At 42.2% G+C, this 18,715-nt stretch overlaps 1 protein-coding gene and 1 pseudogene across 1 annotated transcript in view; both read left to right on the top strand.

Moving 5' to 3' along the window:
- CFAP77 (cilia and flagella associated protein 77) overlaps positions 1-18,715 on the top strand; it is a 159,951-nt gene that overhangs the window by 9,997 nt on the left and 131,239 nt on the right. The window lies entirely within an intron of this gene.
- LOC119504858 lies at positions 10,150-12,391 on the top strand (annotated as a pseudogene).

Genomic DNA, 18,715 nt, shown 5'->3' with positions numbered 1-18,715 from the left:
AAGTGAGATGTGCCAGTGGAGGTTTGACAGGGAGGTTGACAGAGAGTCAGAGGCCATATCCGATGGGGCCCCTAATCAGCTGAGAGAACTTCAGAGGCCACAGCAAGTGGAATAAACCAGACCGAGAACAGAGAGCTGAGAAACAGGTCCAGAAATCAACAGTGCGTCTACATAGCGACCATGCCTCCCTGCGTTGATGACACTAACAGAAACAAACTCCAGGATCTTGCATTTTACCTAGAGAAAAATGGCAAGCGTCCTCCTTCCCTGGAATGGATGCATTAATTGCATCTTATTCCTATGATAGTCTGGAGGTTTGGAGCCCCAATCAGTGGGATGCATGCCGCGATGTTTTAAGGTTAGCGACTGCAATTTGTTTACTTTTTGCAAGTTAAAGAAGCACTGGATCTGTCATATTCTGTATTTTCTCCAAGTCGTTTGAGGGAACTTGCTGGAGCAATTCTGAGGGGTCCCTTAGGGCTGAGTGCTGGGCTTCACAGCTGCCTCCAAAACCTCTATAAACTGTCACTGAAGATTTTGCTCTCTCTGTAGGCACCCAGTGGGCATAAATTCAGAGATTTAAGCAAGTCTTTTAAAAACTCCCTTTCTAAAAGCAAAGTGCCTCTCTGGCTGTTCTGAAAGCCCTTTCTAAAAGCAAAGTGCCTCTCTGGCTGTTCTGAAAGCTCTGTCTTTTCTTAGTCAAGGTTTGCTTCTCACAATGGATCCTCCCAGGATAGCCCCACAGGATGCTCCCTGCCTGACTTTTCCAGTAGCAGGAGTGTGAGGAGGAGGCTGAGGTCTGGGGGTTTCCAGGAAGCTCTTGGCTGTAGATCCATTTGGTGAGCTGATACCACCACTGTGCCAGCTGATAGAAGCTGCCCTTTGTGGAGTGGGCCCACTATGTGACAGGCACTATGCGGGCCCTTCTTATGTGTCAACTCATTTTAATCTTTGCAATGCTCCTATGAGACAGGGTTACTCTACTCTGATTCCCATCTTACAAATGGTGAAGCTGAAGCTTACAGAGGCTATGCAAGTTGCCCACAGACATCCAGATAATGTGCAGAGGAGCCAAGCTTTGAGCTGGATCTGTGACTTCAGAGACTGAGCTTACAATGACTGTGCAAATCAAAAGAACTTAGCGACATCAATGACCACCACTTATTGAGTATCTACCAAATGCCAGACCTTTTATATACATTCTCTTAGCTCTTCAAGGTCAGTGTTTTGAGCTCAGAAAGACTTAGTAACATGCCTAAGGTCAAATAGAGGTTAAATGGCAGGATTGGGAATATGCACCTTGGCCTGCTGGAGTCCATAGTTCATCCGGCTCTTTACAGGTCATGCCATACTGCCCAATACCCTGGAAGACTCCTTTGTCCTGATGGAGGAGAAGAATCCAGTCTGTCTATCTATCTATCTATCTATCTATCATCTATCTATCTATCTATCTATCTATCTATCTATCTATCTATCTATCTATCTATATCTGCATCTACCTAAAGTGTGAACTTTGTCTGGAGATGCACTTCTTGTTCTCAAGGATCTTATGGTTTAGTTGGCAGCTACAGCCATACCACACACATGCACACACACCTGGAAGGTGACTGCCCAAATCTGAAAAGAACAGGGTCAAGGGAATGGCCCAGATGTAAGTGATTGTTAAAAAAGAGTTTGGAGGAGCTAGAGGGCCCCATGGCCTGGGGTGGTCCAGAAAAGCCTGGTGGAGTTGCTGGAAGGTCAAGCAGGACTCAGATATGCTGAGAGGAATAGGAAGGTCATTTTGGGTGTAGAAAATTACCAGATGAGGAGAGAAATTGGATGCTGTGAGTTTTGGTAAGGTTGGAGGGTAAGTCTATGGAGAATATAATATGAATAAGGAAGCAGTGGGTGTTTACCCACGAGAGGGAGGCTAGAATTGGGTTGGGAGGTTTAAGAAGTGTGCACTTTTGGTATCACCACTTAAAAGTTTTAAGTAGAGACACAATATAAAGAAAAAAAGGAACTTGGAAACTTGCTTTCCCATGAAAGCCTGGAATTTAGGTTATTTGAAATGTGTGCATCTGCTGGCAAGGGAGTCAGGAGGGCTGGGGTAAAACCTCCACCAAGGCATTCTGGAATGACCTCCCCCTTTTCTTCCTCCTCTCACGCCCATTGCCCCCAACCCTCTCATCCCCACCTCCCTAATCAGTGTGAGCAAATTGTTACCAGATTAGCGCCAACATTGAAAAGCACAGTCTTGCTCACCCTCCCAGTTAGTTAGCATTTAGATAGACTGGGAAAGGGGCCTGCACAATAGGCTTCAAAGTCAGTCTCAGGGCAGCGGGAGGGATTAATTTCTTTAACCAACAGGGCTGATCTGGCCTAACTCATTACCCTGCCTTGTCAGTGTGGATGTTAGATTTGATTGAAGATTATACCATTTAGGCCTTTCTCGTTTTCTACTGAAATCAGAGCTATTGAATTGCACATTCTTGTGTAGCCTCCATCAATACTCAGTGGCCTGAGGTTCTAATTCTGCTTCATTTAAACTTCATCAACTTTTCCAATCAAGTGGAAGGATCTGAAATAGGCTCTGTGAGCAGAAAGGCCTGATTCCTTTTGTCAGATAATTTATTCTGTTTTCTCCTTTTCCCCCTTGCTCTCTTTCTCTCTCCGGCCTCTCTCCCCTCTCTCAATGCTTTTTCCCCTCTTCTTTTCCTGATGCTGAAAATGAGATTACAGTATTTAAATGACTATGATAATCAATCTAGGGACCTGGAGCTGAGATTGAGGTTAATTTTTCTTAGCAGAACAAAGAAGCGTGATGCCTTTGGGGACGTGAAGGTGCAATCTGGGTTTCTTGCTTGTGTTTTTCCCTCTGAAATTGCAGTTTTAGGAGTCTTTTCTTGTTACTAACTAGGCACTGGTGTGGTTTTTAACGGGCGGCAGCCCCTAAGAGGGCAGAAATGTAATTTGGAGCTGATAAACAGCTAACAGCCTTCAATCAACAATTTTAATGGGAAAAAAAAGTCACATACATGATGTGAGTACAGATCTAATGAAAGGGTGATCATTTACCTTATTTATTTTTAAACACACTTGGAATAATTTTCCACTGTGTTAGAACTACTAATTACAGCCACAAGGTGCACCAGTAAACTTTTGAATGAAGAGCCTTGTCACTCAGGCGATCTTCTCCTTGGCAGCTTTTGCTGCTATAAAAGTTGAGGTTTTGTCATGTTTTGGCTAATTGGAAACAGGGTCATTATAGTATTGAAAATCTACATGAAAGTGACTTGTTCAGTTGTTATCTGAAGCACTCACGAGTGCTGGCCAGTCATTCTGCTGGTTCCTGGGCCACCCCCACTCCCCCCCAACCCAACCCCTAGCTTCTAAAACAGAGAATAAAAATATGTATATTTCTTTGTCTCCCTTTGCTATCTTGTCAGAGCTGTTTTACATGCTGCCACCCGATGTTATCTTTTATTTGTGTCAGGAGAAAGGATTTGACAAGTTCAGTATACAATGTTCATTTGGCAAGGCAAATTTTTCATACCAATTTTGAGTAGGAAATGAAACTATCTTTCAACAGAATGAGCAACATCATTTTTGGACAGACTTATTATGAGAGAGAGGATTGCAGAACTTTATTTCCTCGCATGATACTGAAAAGTGTAAACCATTTTTAAAAAGTAAGATTTGGTTTCCACATGCAACCCTAGTTTGGGGGAATAAGAAAGAAGCATAATGTCTTCCAACAGTAGTGCCTAATATTATTCCCCTCCCTACTCCCACAAGTTATTAAAAGGCTGGAATAAATTGTTCCTCTTCTGTATTATAATGACTTTGTTTCAGACCCTTTAAACTGTGGGTGAGTCTCTGACAGTCATCTGCATTTGCAAAGCAAAATATTTAATAACCACCATCGTCTGAAGTGGCAACCCTATTTGTGAAGCGCAAAGCCCCGCATCTCCATATCCTCTCTCCAGCACTGTTTACCTAAAAAAGAAGACCATCTCACCCTCTGTGCTACCAAATTCATTTGGGGCAGTGGTTTATGGTGACATTTTTCTTTCTTAAAGCAAATATTGACTCACCATAGGGAAATTAAAACTCCATTAGACGTCGCTACATTGTAGAGCAGGTTGCATTACAGCAGTCAGGCTACCATTAATTGGTTTCCTCCTCAGGAATAATTCAGGGAGGGCAGTGGGAAAGGGGAAAAAGAAGATTGATCTAAACCATAATTTCTTAAAATGACACAATCTAAATCAGCAAAGGTGATCATTATGAGGTTATTAATCTAAATATAAAGAAGATGCTGCCTAATAATGTAATGAATTTATCAATATAAAAAGCCTGCAGTCATGTTATTTCCAGGCTGGACAGAATAAATTTTAAAACACAGGTGGGGCAGACTTGACCAGATTTGGGCAACTTAGAACTGGCTTTTCTGGAGCACAGGAAATTCTGATTCTTCTATCTGGATGCAAGACGTTTTTCTTTCCTGAGAAAAGGTAGAAAGGTTCCCGTTCCAGCCTGTTCACTGCTTCTTCCCCAAAATAAATGCTCTGTTTTCTGCTGGTTTCCTCCCCCTTCACCCCACCAGCTCTTTCTGTGATGCACATCCTACCTGCTTTATCAAGACTTGTCTGGTTATTCTCGGGTGTAGTGATTTTTGCCCTCCATAGACCATCTCATGGCCCATATTTGCAGAGTGTTAGATCCTGTATGACTGCAAGGGAGAGACATGCCCAGATGACCCTGGCAATGGGGTTCCTCCCAGACACAGCTGGGGAATTACGGAAGTGTGGGCCATTCCATAGCCATCCATAATTCTCTGTCCTGAGATTGGGATGCACAGCAGACCTTCAGGGGCACTTCCTCTGTGCATGTTTGCATTTTCCAGGAAAGAGGGCTGTGATTGTGTTGGTTTGTCACCATCCGATATAAACTGGCTGGCTTGTCACCCTCTCCACACACATACCCAAATTTGGCAGAGTTTCGTGCCAGGCCGTCTCAGGATGCTGGCCTCCTTCACATCCTGTTTAACATGTGAATGCTTTGGGCTTGAGTCCTGGTCCCTTGTCCATGAGTTGTAGCAAATATAACAAGGTAATTGCAAGAGTGGTATCCTTCATGTTGAATCTGAGGCCACTGTCTTGAGGAGGGCTGTGAACATGACAGGCATTTAGAGCTCTGTGGGCTCCTCTCCACTATGGTGTGGACCACTCATAGGATGTGTAATCGCATATGGCCTTGTGCCATCTATAATACTTTTGCCTTGTTATTGGTATTTAACCCTTAAGACTAACTAACCTGGGTCACTAACCATACTGTAAGATACTTCCTGAGGGCAGATTCTACAACATACTTCTTCTTATCTCCCTGAACAGAGCTATTTATTTGTTCATTCATTCATCCATCATCCACCCATCCATCCATCCATTCTTTTCTTTTATTTCATAGATACTTCACTGAATTCCATTCTATGTGCCAAGCACTGAAGTAGGCATGAGGGAGACATTGTTGACCAAATATTGATATGGTCATTGCCTTTGTGAATCTTAAAGTTTAGAAAGGCAGATGACATTAATCAGTGAAATACAAATAAATGTAAACTTACAACTGTGGTGAGAATGGAGAAGTTCATGGTTCTTCTAACTGGGGATTGACCTAACTGGGGTATCATGGAAGACTTCTTGGAGGAAGTGAAAACCAAGCTGAGATTTGAACTAACCAGGGATAATGTGGTGGTTTGTTGCTGTTTGTACACCAGAAAAACAAGTTCTTAAACTTAATCCATTCCTGTGGGTGTGAACCCATTGTAAGTAGGACCTTTTGATGAGGTTACTTTAGTTAAGGTGGGTCAATCAGGATGAGTCTTTATTTGATTATTGGAGTCCTTTATAAGCGGAATGAAATTCAGACACAGAGAAAGCCACAGAGGGAGTAGCCAGAAACCAAACATCAGTGGAATCTGGAAGAGAAGGGAAAGCCCAGGAGATGCCGCCACATGCCTTGCCATATGACAAGCTAAGGACCAAGGATCCAGCAGCTAGCCCCAGAATGCCACAGTCTTTGGGGAGAAAGTATCACCTTGATGCCTTGATTTGGACTTTTTCCTAACCTCAAAACTGTGAACCATTAAATTCTCATTGTTTAAGTCAGCCCATTGCATGATATTTGCTTGATAGCCAAGGAAACTAAAACAGATGGGGTAGGTAGAGAGGGGGGAGGTGGGATCGAGGGACAGAAGGACATTCCAGACACTTGTAAGAACATGTGCCAAGAGGCTGTGATGGGAGAGAATATGGAAGATTCAAGGCTGAAAGAAGGCCAGAGTGGCTGGAGCATGGGGATGGGAGAGAATGGTGTGAAGTGAGAGCAGAGAGCTGGGTCCCTCCAGGACTGGGTAATGCAGGGTCTTATGAGAGTCCAGTTTAAAAGTTTGACCTTCAGCCTAAGAGTAATGGGGAGTCAGTGAAGGCCTTTAAGTAGGGGTGGGGACTGGAGGTACAAGAACCCATGGTTAGACTGGCTTTTCAGAAAGTTCTCTTCTAGCCACAGAGTAGAGAATGGATTGAGATGCACCAGAATGATCATGGGAAGATCCATTAAGGGTATAGGATGTAATCTAGGTAAACAACAATCCTTTAATTAGGATGGAAGAGATGTAGACAAATGGACAATTTGGAGAGATATTTAGAAAGCAGATTTGGCAGGACTTGGTGATGTACTGTATGGGGGAATGTGGAGTGTTTGGGGGGAAAGTCATGAGTTTGTTTTGGTAATTTCTTGTAGATAAATGTATGCCTTTTGATAAAAGTATCTGGTGAATGGTTTCTGCATGTCTGTCTGGGCTTCTCTTCCATCTTGTTCCAACCTGCAGCTCCTCATGTGGCCCCACCTGCCTGCTCTCTTACCCTTCTATACATTTGCTCCCTCTGTTCTGCGGTGTATACCTGGCTGATTCCTAATTCTTTAAGGTTTAGTTTAAGAAGTTTCTCCTCTTGAAAGTGCTTCCTTATGTCCCAGAACTTTCAGTTTGCTCTATCAGAACACTTTGTACACTGTGGAATATTTCCCCGTCAATGTCTTTCTACCTGCTGTGAACTGTGAGTTCTCTATGGCAAGGACTCTGTCTTTTTCATTTCTTTATTTCAAGTCCTTAGCCACTGTTGGCACATAATGGGCACTCTATAATATTTCTTGAATGAATGAATGGATATATTAATGGTTTAAAGATTTCTTCTGTGATAGGCTGTGGGAGGTACTGCAGTAAACAAGGGCTACTTGCACTGGAGGTCTCTCTCTTTTTTTTTTCTTGAGGTTCCGATAGTGTGAAAGAGAACCTGGTATTTTAATAGCCCTCATCACCTATGGGATAGAATCTAAACTCTTGTTCAACACAATTCTTCATGTTCAGGCCCTTGCCTACCTCATGAGTTATTTCCTACCTTTATGCTCCTAAAATATGTAACCATATGTTGTTTCCCATGTATACCAAATCTCTCAGCCTCTATGCCTTTGCATAAGCTATTCCCTCTGCCTGGGAAACCTTCCTTCTCTTGTCTTTTGTTGGGCTGGAAAATATAGTCTCATCCTGAAAGTCTCAGTTCAAATCCTACCTCTTCTTACTACCTTCCCTAACTTGAGCATTCCTCCTTTGTTCTTTGTATATAATTCCACGGTGGCAGTCACCTTAATGTATAGGAATCTTTTGTGTGCTTTTCTGTTTCCCTTGGGACAGCAATTATTTCTTTTCATCCTTATACTCCAAGGATCTTGTACAGTGCCTGATACCTAATAGGTGCTCAATAAATGGTTGTTATTTGAATGAATGAATGAATGAATGAGTGAATGACTAGCTGTATGACCTCTAAGACATTTCAGATAGGTTCTTTGGCCATAAAAGTGTATTTTTTAAAGTTTGTGTGATATCCTCTTTGATGCTTCTTAGGATATGAATTACATTTTTAAAACCTGTTTGTCTTAATAATTTTATTTTCATAGATATGAGTTTTGTCCTTTGTTTTCTCCCATGGTATGGGTTTTTTCTCAAATGTTTGGCTATTCTTGGTTGTGCATTATCTTTATATTTGCTATTCCCTACATACTGTTCCGTTCTGTGGATGTTTTGACTTGATACTATGTCTTACCAGTAGTGATTGCTGGGGAGGGGGATAGACTGGGAAGTGGGATGAACTAAGTTTTCATTCTGGGTGGGGGCCTACTTCTGGGAATAAGAAGCGACATGATGGTACTTCTCTGTCTCTCCTTTCCATACTCATTATTTTAGTCTGGATGTAAATGCACTGTTTCTCACTGCCTAGTGAAACTTTGGAAGAAAAGAGGCTGAGACAACCTATTGCTCCAAAAGCAGTTCCCCAGGCACTCCCTGTCCGTTGCCCCAGAGCCCCTCCTCTTTCCTATATGGATTGACCTGGACTTGGCATTATCCTGAACAGTCTCTGGCTCCATGACAATAATTTCCTACATTTATTCCTGGTGGTGGTTTCCTCTGTTTTTGTTTTTCTGTGTGTCTCATCCTTTCTGATTTCTGTCATTCAAAAATTATGAGAAATTTCTGATTCACTGATGGTGCTCTTTTTTATTTTCCAACATTATTTTGAATTTTTCATTTTGAAAAATAGTTTATCTGTCATTTTCATGGTATTTTGGGAGAATGGGAAGGTAGACCTATGAGGTCAGCCCACCATTTTGATCCAGTTTCCTAATTTTTCTTTCCAAAGGTTTTGCAAGCATTAGATCTCTTGATAAAATAGTAAGGAATACCCTAAGTCATAGCCTAAAGATAATTACTTTTATCTTCAAAAAAAGTCTCAAAAACTAGCCTTAGGAGCATCTACCCATAAGTTGAACACAGCAGAGTATTTCCATTTTTCCCGATGACCAGAGCTTCCCTACAGACTAGAGAGCTACTTATGTATTGTGAGCTGAATGAAACACTTTCTAGTCTAATCTCTTCTACCAGACTGCGAAGATCCTGGAAATTCTCAACAGAACCCCTACTTTTATTTGGGTGAGGTACCTAGGGTTTCTGTGGATATGTTAGAAGGAGGAGACAGCACAACAAGCCATTTTCACTCAGTAGTGGAAACCTGATTTTCCTTGTGGTCATGAACAAGTAAGCTCCTATCAGATGAACCCTCCCACAAACTCTGGGTAAAATTTAATAAACAGCTTCTGGAAGGCACAGAGAGTGAACAAAAGCAGGCAGATACATGAGAGTTGTCAACATGTGGAATAAGAGAACAGCTTGCGTGGTTTTTCCATTTTGAAAATGACTTGCAGCCTGCAGTCAGTGCAGCACAAGGGAGCTAGAATTTGGATAGAAATCCACATCCTACTGGCTTGAAGAACCAGAAGAGAGCATTTGGTGCAATCATAGTCACTGAAAAGTGAGTGGAGTCCAGGAAAGGAGAGAACCAGAGAAGGGAAGCCCAAACTTTATGTATAAATCTACTTAAGTCTCTGGATGAACCCTGAACCATGCATAAGTGGGAAAGACTCTAAGAAGCTCAGCTGAGGCTAAAATAATTGAAATTAGATTTGATCTGGTGCCCCTTGCATAAAAGGCAAAGTTTTCCATTTGTATTCAGCCAAGTTAGCTATTTGAAAAAAAAATTCTCTTAGGAGTAATATAACAGAATCCAGAGTCTCTATAATGTATTAGTCACAATGTCCAGGTTACACTTCAAATTTACTTCACATACGGATAAGGAAGCATGACTTATTTTTAAGTGGAAAGACATTCAGTTGAGACCAATCCCATAGATGACCCAGATTTGGAGTTAATGAACAAGAATTTAAAATGACTATTATAATTATGTTCAAAGATGTTAAGGGAGGTCGTGGCACGACTCAGTGCATCAGGGCTGCTGCTGTGCTGGCCAGTGGTGTCGGGCAGCGGGGGTGTGAGGGCAAGCCTGGGAAGCAGTAGCTGAGTGGCAGGGAGGAGAGCTGGTCCCCTGAGGATCCTGAGAGTGTGCAGTTTGGGGAAGGGGCCAGGAGGCATGGGGGAGCTGGGTTCTTTCCTCTGAAATGTGTCCTGAGGCTGGTCTGACCTGCTGTGTGAGTGAGCCCATGAAACAAGATGAAGGGGAGAAAATAGCATTTTAAGGAAATTGGTCCACAGAAAGGATGGCCTTCTCGGAAAATCCAACTATCATTCTAGCTCATATTCGACAGTCACATGTGACTACTGATAACATGGGAATGTGTGAGATGGTTCTTATTGATTATGATGTTGACCAATAGAAGAGTCATCCTCCTCCAATGCCTGGATATAGTGGGTCAGAAATTCAGGGAAGCAATGGTGAGACTCAGGGCTATGTATATGCCGAGTCAGTCGATATTACCTCAAGTTGGGACTTTAGTATTAGAAGACGCTCAAACACAGCTCGAGGATTAGAACTGCTCTGAAAAGAGAGACAAAACCAGATCAAATGCAAAAAAATATTCAGTGGAAAGAAAGAAATTCTAAGCAATCAGCCCAAGGAGTTAAAGCCACTGTTTGAAAAGAAGTCCCTCAAAGAAAAACCTCCAGGTTCTGGAAAGCAGTAAATATTATCTGTACTCCTGGAACAGTGCCCTCTGCAGCTGACTAACCCCCTTAATGAGTATTTCAAAGTTTTTCATTGTAGGATTCCATTTTTATTAAACTCCAGAAGAGGTCAAATTAACCTGTAGGGAGAGGAAGCAAATGAGCAGTTACTTGGAGTTGGGGGTTGAGGGGAGTGAGAGGAGGGTTTTGCTGAGGGTTTATCGGGTGATGGATAAATGCAGTGTGAACACACCAGAATTTATACATTGTATGCTGTAATGTGTGACATTTACTGCATGTCAGTTATGCCTCAGAAAGCTGGTTTTTAAAGTTATGGATTCTAGTATCTTTACTGTTGTTGAGAGGCAGTTACACAGAAGTACTGTTTATGTTTACAGATGGAAGTACTGGGTTTTCTTTCTACAGCATTATTCTCATCTCTTGAGTGAAAACACAAGAAAAATTGGCAGTTAGTTATCTTTTCAAATTGACAATGTATTATTCATTTGTGAACCTTAAATAAAACTTGGTATAATCATAAAGAGGTAGAACATATGAATCAGTTCATTTTAGACAATTAACAACTTTGCTAACCTCCTCAAGACTTATTTATAAACCAAATGTCATGTACTCACTATGAAAAAATGATAACTGTTGAGCTATTAAGCTTCTCTTAAATATGTTATACAGTCAGCATTGAAATGTATTGCTGTTGTCATTGAAGATATTTATTCAGATTCGATTTATACAAAATACAGTTTTAATGAAAACTACTAAATTTAGTGATTATTTGATGTCCTATAAAAAGTTTATAATGATAATCAAAGCCCATACATTGACAGAATATTTCAAATTTGATGGCAAGGGTTATGTAGGGACAACAGCAACCACGAAGATTGATGTCTTCTACCTCCCCCTGCACTCCAGCCAAGACAGACTGCTACCAATGATTGTGGTGACAATGACCAGCGCTACAGTGCAGGACCTGATTGGGCTCACCTGTGGGCAGGACACAAGTGAAGGATGGGAGCCAAAGCTCAATGACAATGTCAGTGCCTACTGCCCACATACTGTTGAGGATGATGGGGAGGTTGACACAGATTCCCCACCCCCCACCCCCCACTGGATTCCAATGAGCCCATTTATAATTTGGCTTCAGTACTTTGGCCCTGGTTGAAAAATATTCATCTCCTGGTCTGACATCCAAAGAGTCATTCTTTGTTCAAATAAATACTGCTCATGGATTCTCCCTTATTCAGGTGGACAACACAAAGGTCACTATGAAGGAAATCTTGCTAAAGGCAGTGAAGCGAGGGAAAGGATCCTAGAAAATTTCAGGTACAAGGGCAGACAAGGTTTTTGAGGATGATTCACAAACTGACATAGCTACATTACAGGATAAGCTTAGCAGCCACCATTACAAGTCATTCAAAGTCAGCATGATCCACAGACTACGATTCACAACCAACACATGGTTAGGTATCTCTGGAGACAAGGTAGAGATAGACCCCATTAGGAATCAGAAAGCCAGCACTAAGTTTTGGATTAAGCAGAAACCCTTCTCAATTGATTCTGACCTGCTCTGTGCCTGTGACCATGCTGAAGAAAAAAGTCCCGGTCATGTAGTATTTAAACTTGTGTATCTAAGCAATCACAACTATAAACACCTCTACTTTGAATCTGATGCTGCTACCATCAATGAAATCGTGCCCAAGGTTTACTACATCCTGGAACCACAAGCAAGCACTGCCCAGGTTGACTGTTTTGCTCAGAAAACGTAGAAAACTGAACAGACATACAAGCTTCAGCTTCCAGAAGAAGAAATCAGGACAGCAGTGACCCTGGCCTCCAGCCTCAGTCTATTGCTGAAGCTCAGCGCCTGCCTTCCAGGGCCCAGGCAGCCTTAGAGCCCTCCCTGCATCCTGCAGTCCTGGGGAGGGAGGCCAGCCCCTGGCTCATGGGCACAGGGCTGGTGGGCTCTTGGGGAAGGTGTGGAGGGACACCCCCTAGGATGGAGCTGAGTAGCAATGGCTGTGGTTAGCAGGGACTGGGGGCCTGACCACCACCAATGCTGCCCAGCTGTTTTCACTGCCTGGTGACCCTGCCTGAGGATGTACATAGCTATTCCGGGACACTTCCTTGCAACCTTGAACAAATTTCTAAAAGCAAATGAAGAAAAAGAATGTACATTTCATTTTTTCCTTTTAATAAACAAGTGAACTCTTTTAAAAAAAGATTTAAAGGGAAAAATATTCACAATGAATGCAACAATAGGAAAAAATCCAAGAAAAAAATGGAATGTTTAAAAGTGAGAAATACAGTATACAAAATAAAAAATCACTGTATGGGCTTAACAACAGAATCTAGATGACATGTGAGTCAGTGTGTTGATAATATAACAATGGAAATTATCCAATTAAAAAACAGAAAAAAATTGGAAAAAATGGTCATATGATCAGAGACCTATGAATCAATATAAAGAAGTTTAACATATGTATAATCGGAGAATTAGCCAAACATTTCCCAAATTTGCTCAATGACATACACTTACATATTAAATAAGGTCAGTGAAACCCAAGCAGGATTTTAAAAACACAACAACAATAACAACAACAAAACAAGCCACACCTATGTACATAATAGATTGCTAAGAACCGAAGATAAAGAGAAAATCTTGAAAGCTGGCAGAGAAAAACAAGACTTTGTGCACAAGAGAGCACAAATTGAATGATCACTGACTTTTCATCAGAAACAATTGAGCCTACTAATGGAGACCTTGGCATGGAATCCATTTGTTAGAATGTCTAGTTCTTTAAAAGATTATCTGGGAAGAGAACAAAATATAAGTGATTTAGATTTGGGGTTGGGGAGGGAAGAGGGTGATGTATGGAAGAAAAGTGTAGTTCATGGGACAAGTCATGGTGGGATTCCTAAGAAACAAGTGAATAGAGTCTGAAGGCTTTAGATGTAAAGAGGTGGAAATATGTGAACCCATATTTGAGAAATACTGTCAACTTCACAATCTTGCTGGAAGCTGGTCCTACTCATGGATCTTGGCATGGGCTTTTGGACTTGGCCAGATCTGCATCCTAACCCTACTTTCTGTGTACATGGCCTCAGGAAAGTTGCTTCACCTTCCCAAGCTCTGGTTTCCTATCTATAAAACAGGGGTAATAATAGTACCTACCTCATGAAGTTGTTGCAAAGATTAGACGAGATAAATGTATATAAAGAAATAAGTACAGAGCTTGGTAAATGGTCAGCGCTTAATAAATGGCAACTGCTATGATTGTTACGATTAGTCTATTAGCATGCTCCACTTGTGAGCACTTCAAGCCCTTTATAGACTTTCATTACTCATTGCTCTCTGTGAGGTGTTATCACGAGATGTGGTACTTGCCTTATCACCTCTGTGAGGATGGGCACCCCAAGATAGCATGCACTAGTCAGGGTGACTCGTTCCATGCCTGTGGGTAGGCTGCTCACCCTTCCTGAGATGCTGCTTCTCTGCTCTGCTCTCCACCTTCTGTTCTCACGTGTCCATTTCCCATGTGGCCATTTCTCATCTTTTAAAACTCAGCTCTGAGTCACTTCCCTCTGGAAGACTTTCCTGACCCCATCCCTCTCTGGGATGTTTTATGTGCCCCCCCCCTTCACCTCCATAATATCCTATATGTATTTGTCATTGCTCTTACCATATGTATTAAAATGTGCATCCTTGTGGGCTCCGTGTGGGCAGGAACCAGGTGTTATTCATCTTTTTCTCTCCAGTGCCTGCAGTGCTTGTCATAAAATAGGTGCTCAATAAATGTTTGTTGAATAAGTGAATAAGCAGATGATTTAATGAGTACCTGGGAGACTGTTTCCTAGTAAATAGTAACGTTGGCATTTCTGTGAATGTCTAGATTTATTTTCAATTCAAACTTAAGACACTTTCATTTTAAGATTTAAAGAACAGGCTTTTCTCCATGTCGGAAGACGTAGCTATGGGCAAATGTGGATGAAATCAATGAATTTGCTATTTGGCCTAATGAGTAACAATGTGTAGAAATTTGTGTAATTGGAACACAATTAATGTCAATAACACGTGTTACCAAATGCCTTGGAGCAGTGGAAACACACAGAGAAACCTGTAGGGAGGTAGGGGGATTGTTTCTGGTCAGGCTTCTGATGTGAGCATTTAACAAGTAAATCAAAAAAGGGGCTTTGAAACTGTGATCCCATCTAGCATGGCCATTCTTTCAGATATGCTCTGTGCCTGGGCAGCCTGGAGCACAAAAGGAAAAAGAAGGAACACATGGCAGGTCCTAAACTAGAAAGGGCTTCTCTGTGAGAGGATATTAAGCTGTCTGATAAAGCCCAATATTAACGCTTGAATTAAAGTTGAAAGCTTAGAGAAAGAACATTGTTCAAAGGTGCTTAACATGGACTTTGGTGGATCCCCTTTCTTCTGTCGCCTTCGAGGTGGTGTTCTGGACTGTGATGATTTGTTGTTGTATTTATAAGCTGACAGGGTAATCCTAAGAGCAGCAGGAGGGGAGGCAACCCAACTAAGGCTTTTCAACCAAGCTAATTAAAACAATCCTTCCTCTCCCCATGAAGGCTAATGAGACACAGAGAGAGGGGGTTAATGAAAATGTCACCATGAGATTCCCCACTTACTTTATTTATTTATTTAATGCTGTAATTTCCATTTTGAGGTTCTGAGAGAGTGATTTTCAGAAAATTTTCTAGAAGACCTTTCCTTATTCATCACCCTTCTGTACACGATGAGCTACCACTGTGTGTTCTAAAATTTTATCTCTTATAAAGAATAATAATATTCTAGAAAGAAGGGTTTACCTGTGTTCACCTTGAACCAAATAAAAATGAAAGAAATCTGAATCCCTTTTAAGAGTATTTTCCCCCAAATCCAAGAGGTCAGTTTGCTTATGAAATCTTGGCCCCTGGGGTGGGTTGCCAATGAAGCTGAAGAGGCCTCACTGTCATCCAGTGGTGTTTGGTGAGACAAGGTCACTGTGCTCAAACAGTTTTAACGTTTATTCTATCAATGTTGTATTTGATGGAACCCAATATGACTTCACTCTTCAATACCATCATAGCATCCCATGATCCTCTGCTTTGATTTCAAAGTAGGGAACATCATCATCATCACCACCATCATCGTTGTTATCATCAACAATGGAAGAAGCAATAACAAAAGCAGCTCATATGTACTGATCCCTTTCTATGGGTCAGGCATTCTCTCACTGAACCCTCATACCCATCCCACAAAAGAACATATTTCTATTATCCCCGTTGGGCAGAAAAGGAAACCAAGGTTCAGAGAGGTGTAGAAACTTGCCTGAAGTCACATTGCTAGTAAATGATGGAGCTGAGATCTGAACCTCAACTGAGCTGACTCCCAAGTCCATAGTTTGCTAATAACTGTGCTACAATGCCTTGATTTCCATTGGCTAGCTACTGACAATAATAATTAGCACCTAGATCATGCTTGAGGGTTTACAAAGTACCTTTGCATTCATCATCTCATCTGCTACAATCTCTCAGTGAGGCAGTCATTATTATTGTTGCCATTTGAGAGTTGAGGAAGGTGGAGCTCAGAGAGGGGAAGGGACTTGGAAGATCCCACAAATGGTGAGAGATAGAGTGGTTCTTGAACCTGGTCTCGTGGCACTTCACCACGCAGGCTGTGTGGGCTGCGCTACTTTATGTTAATGCCTTCTGAAGTATGGGCCATTCTTCTTCAGTAAATACCTCCCACACAAGACACTTTCAGATGCAGCCTGTGTGTGTTCCCAAAATAGCTGTTGAATGACAGTCCAGCCCCCTTGCTGTAAAGCTTGCGAAGACCAGGGTTCTCATCACTATCACCTTTCTCTCCTTGCGCCTTAAGCCTTGCCCCACTCCACCTGCTCCCGGCATCCTAATTGCACAATACCTGGGTTGGCAGGACCGCCCTGCCTTTGTTTTCAAAGTGAACTGTTGAGAAACTCACCCTCTAAATCTGTCATTTGCATACCATTTCTTGGGGAGTAGGGGGAAAAGGAGGCTGTGGGCCAGATATTTTCATGCAATTCTACTCATTATTTATGCAGACAAGGAGATATTCCAGTAAAACTGCGCTCAACTCTGAGTGACAAGGTATCTTTCTGCAGTGCAAGGTTCAGGGAAATTGTAGTGAAGTTGACAGCTTTTTAATGTACAGTTGCTATTCCACTGAAATACGGCATGTTTTTATTTTGAAAGTACAAGATGACCTATTTATTAGCTGTGATTCAGACTGAGTTTACATGCTTGGAAACACAAAGGCAGAAGCACAGCATATTTCTTTTGGGGGCCACAGGCTCTCTCTCCCTCTCCCCCCCACCACACGTAAGAAAACATTGAAAACTGAGTGTTGCGAATTGGAGTGGACGTCTTTTCCTTGAAATGACAATCTACCTTGGAATCACGGGAAAAAGTTGCCAATTACCTTAATCGTTCTCCTCAGGGTAACAACAAGGAAGTGCTTAGGCTGTCTCTACGTGAGCAGTGGCAGAGTGAGCAGCGAGGTCTGGGGAGACAGACAACCTGGATATTTGAACCGGAAACCTACTTTTTTTTTTTTACTGCAGTAGCATGGCTTGGGGTCTGGTATGCCTTGACTCTTGTTTCTCAAAGGGAGGTTGGTGGATCAGCAACATCCTCATCCTTGGGTGCCTGAAATGCGTCATCTCAGCCCCCACCCCAGACCTACCAAATCAGAATCTGAATTTTAACAGTTCAGATGATTTGTGTGCACATTCCAGGAACATCCTCTACTCTTCACCAAGGCAAGGGAAACTCAGTTGCTGATGGTCACTCACTTATTCAGCACACATTTATTTGGCACCTACTATGTGCCAGGTGCCACACTAGGCCCTGGAGATACAGTGAATTAGACAGACAAAGCCCCTGCCCTTGGAGGACTTACAAAATTGAGGGGAAGCCAGACAGGGAATAAGTAATCACAGGTGTGATGGATTATGAAGCCATTCTCACCTGGACGGAATGTCATTTGCATCTTGATGGGATTGCAGTTGGCAAAATTTATCCAAATAAGAAAACTGCATCTGTGTTATCATCATGCTCCTTTAAAAAAATTCTTTCAATTTAAAGTAGGTCTGAGCCTAACTTACATGAAATAAGCCATCTTGGTAAACTGGCCTTTCATGAGGCAACAATGCTCATTTTGGATTATTACATTATCAAAATGCCAGTCATTGTCACTTATGTATCTATATGTAGCAGGTTTCCAATTTATTCACCCAAGACATAGTAAGCATTCTTTCTGAGAAAGATAACAGTATGGGCTGAAAGGCTCAAATGAGAGCATTACCTTGAAAATAGGGCTGTAGGTTACATGCATAGGTCTCTTAGACATACTTGGATGATAGATACTGGCACTTGAAAAATCATTTGTTTGGGTCTGCAAAGGATGAATTTCAGCACCTGCAACCTGACATGAAATCAGTATATTTCTTTTGGGGGCCACAGGCCACAATTCTGGGTCTGTTGCACTTTATTCAGTCAACCACTGAATTCATTCAACCACCATTTAGATTGTGATGGCCCTCTTGGGTCTATAGTCAGGCACATGGACACTCCTGTGATGATCCCTTCCCCTATTCCTTTTCCATTTCTACAGAGAGGTGGCCTTGCAGCTTGGGGGAAATCAACTTGAAAAAATGAAAGCTCTGGACATAAGGAGAAGCAATGGAAGAAGGTATCTGTGAGGATAAGGCACTCAGGTGGAGCTTTCCAGCCAAGCAAACCTGGAGCCACCTGCAGCATTGCCAGGGAGACAAACGCCACATCTGGAAAGATATCTGCCTAATCCACAGCTTGTCATTTGGGCAGGAAGTATTCTCTCTCCTTTGAGAATCTGCCTAATTATGGGTTGGATATGTGCCAGGACAGAGGAAGGCAAGAAACGAGGAAGCAGCACACACACTCAACACATCTATGCCAGTTTCTGCTCCTAGACTGTGGTCTACCACCAGGGTCTCACAGGAGTCCATGGTGAGGTTCAAGAGAGTCGACCAGAGCAGGGCAGGGGGTGAGGTCCGAGTCCTATGGGCCACCGACAGGGCTTGGCTGTGGTATCCTGATGGGGCATTTCGATCCATTGCGAGATGTGCT

The sequence above is a fragment of the Choloepus didactylus genome, chromosome 10, assembly GCF_015220235.1.
Source record: "Choloepus didactylus isolate mChoDid1 chromosome 10, mChoDid1.pri, whole genome shotgun sequence".
Classification (NCBI taxonomy): Eukaryota; Metazoa; Chordata; class Mammalia; order Pilosa; family Megalonychidae; genus Choloepus; species Choloepus didactylus.
The sequence above is the reverse complement of the archived record's forward strand: the minus strand, read 5'-3'. Positions and strand labels throughout refer to the sequence as shown.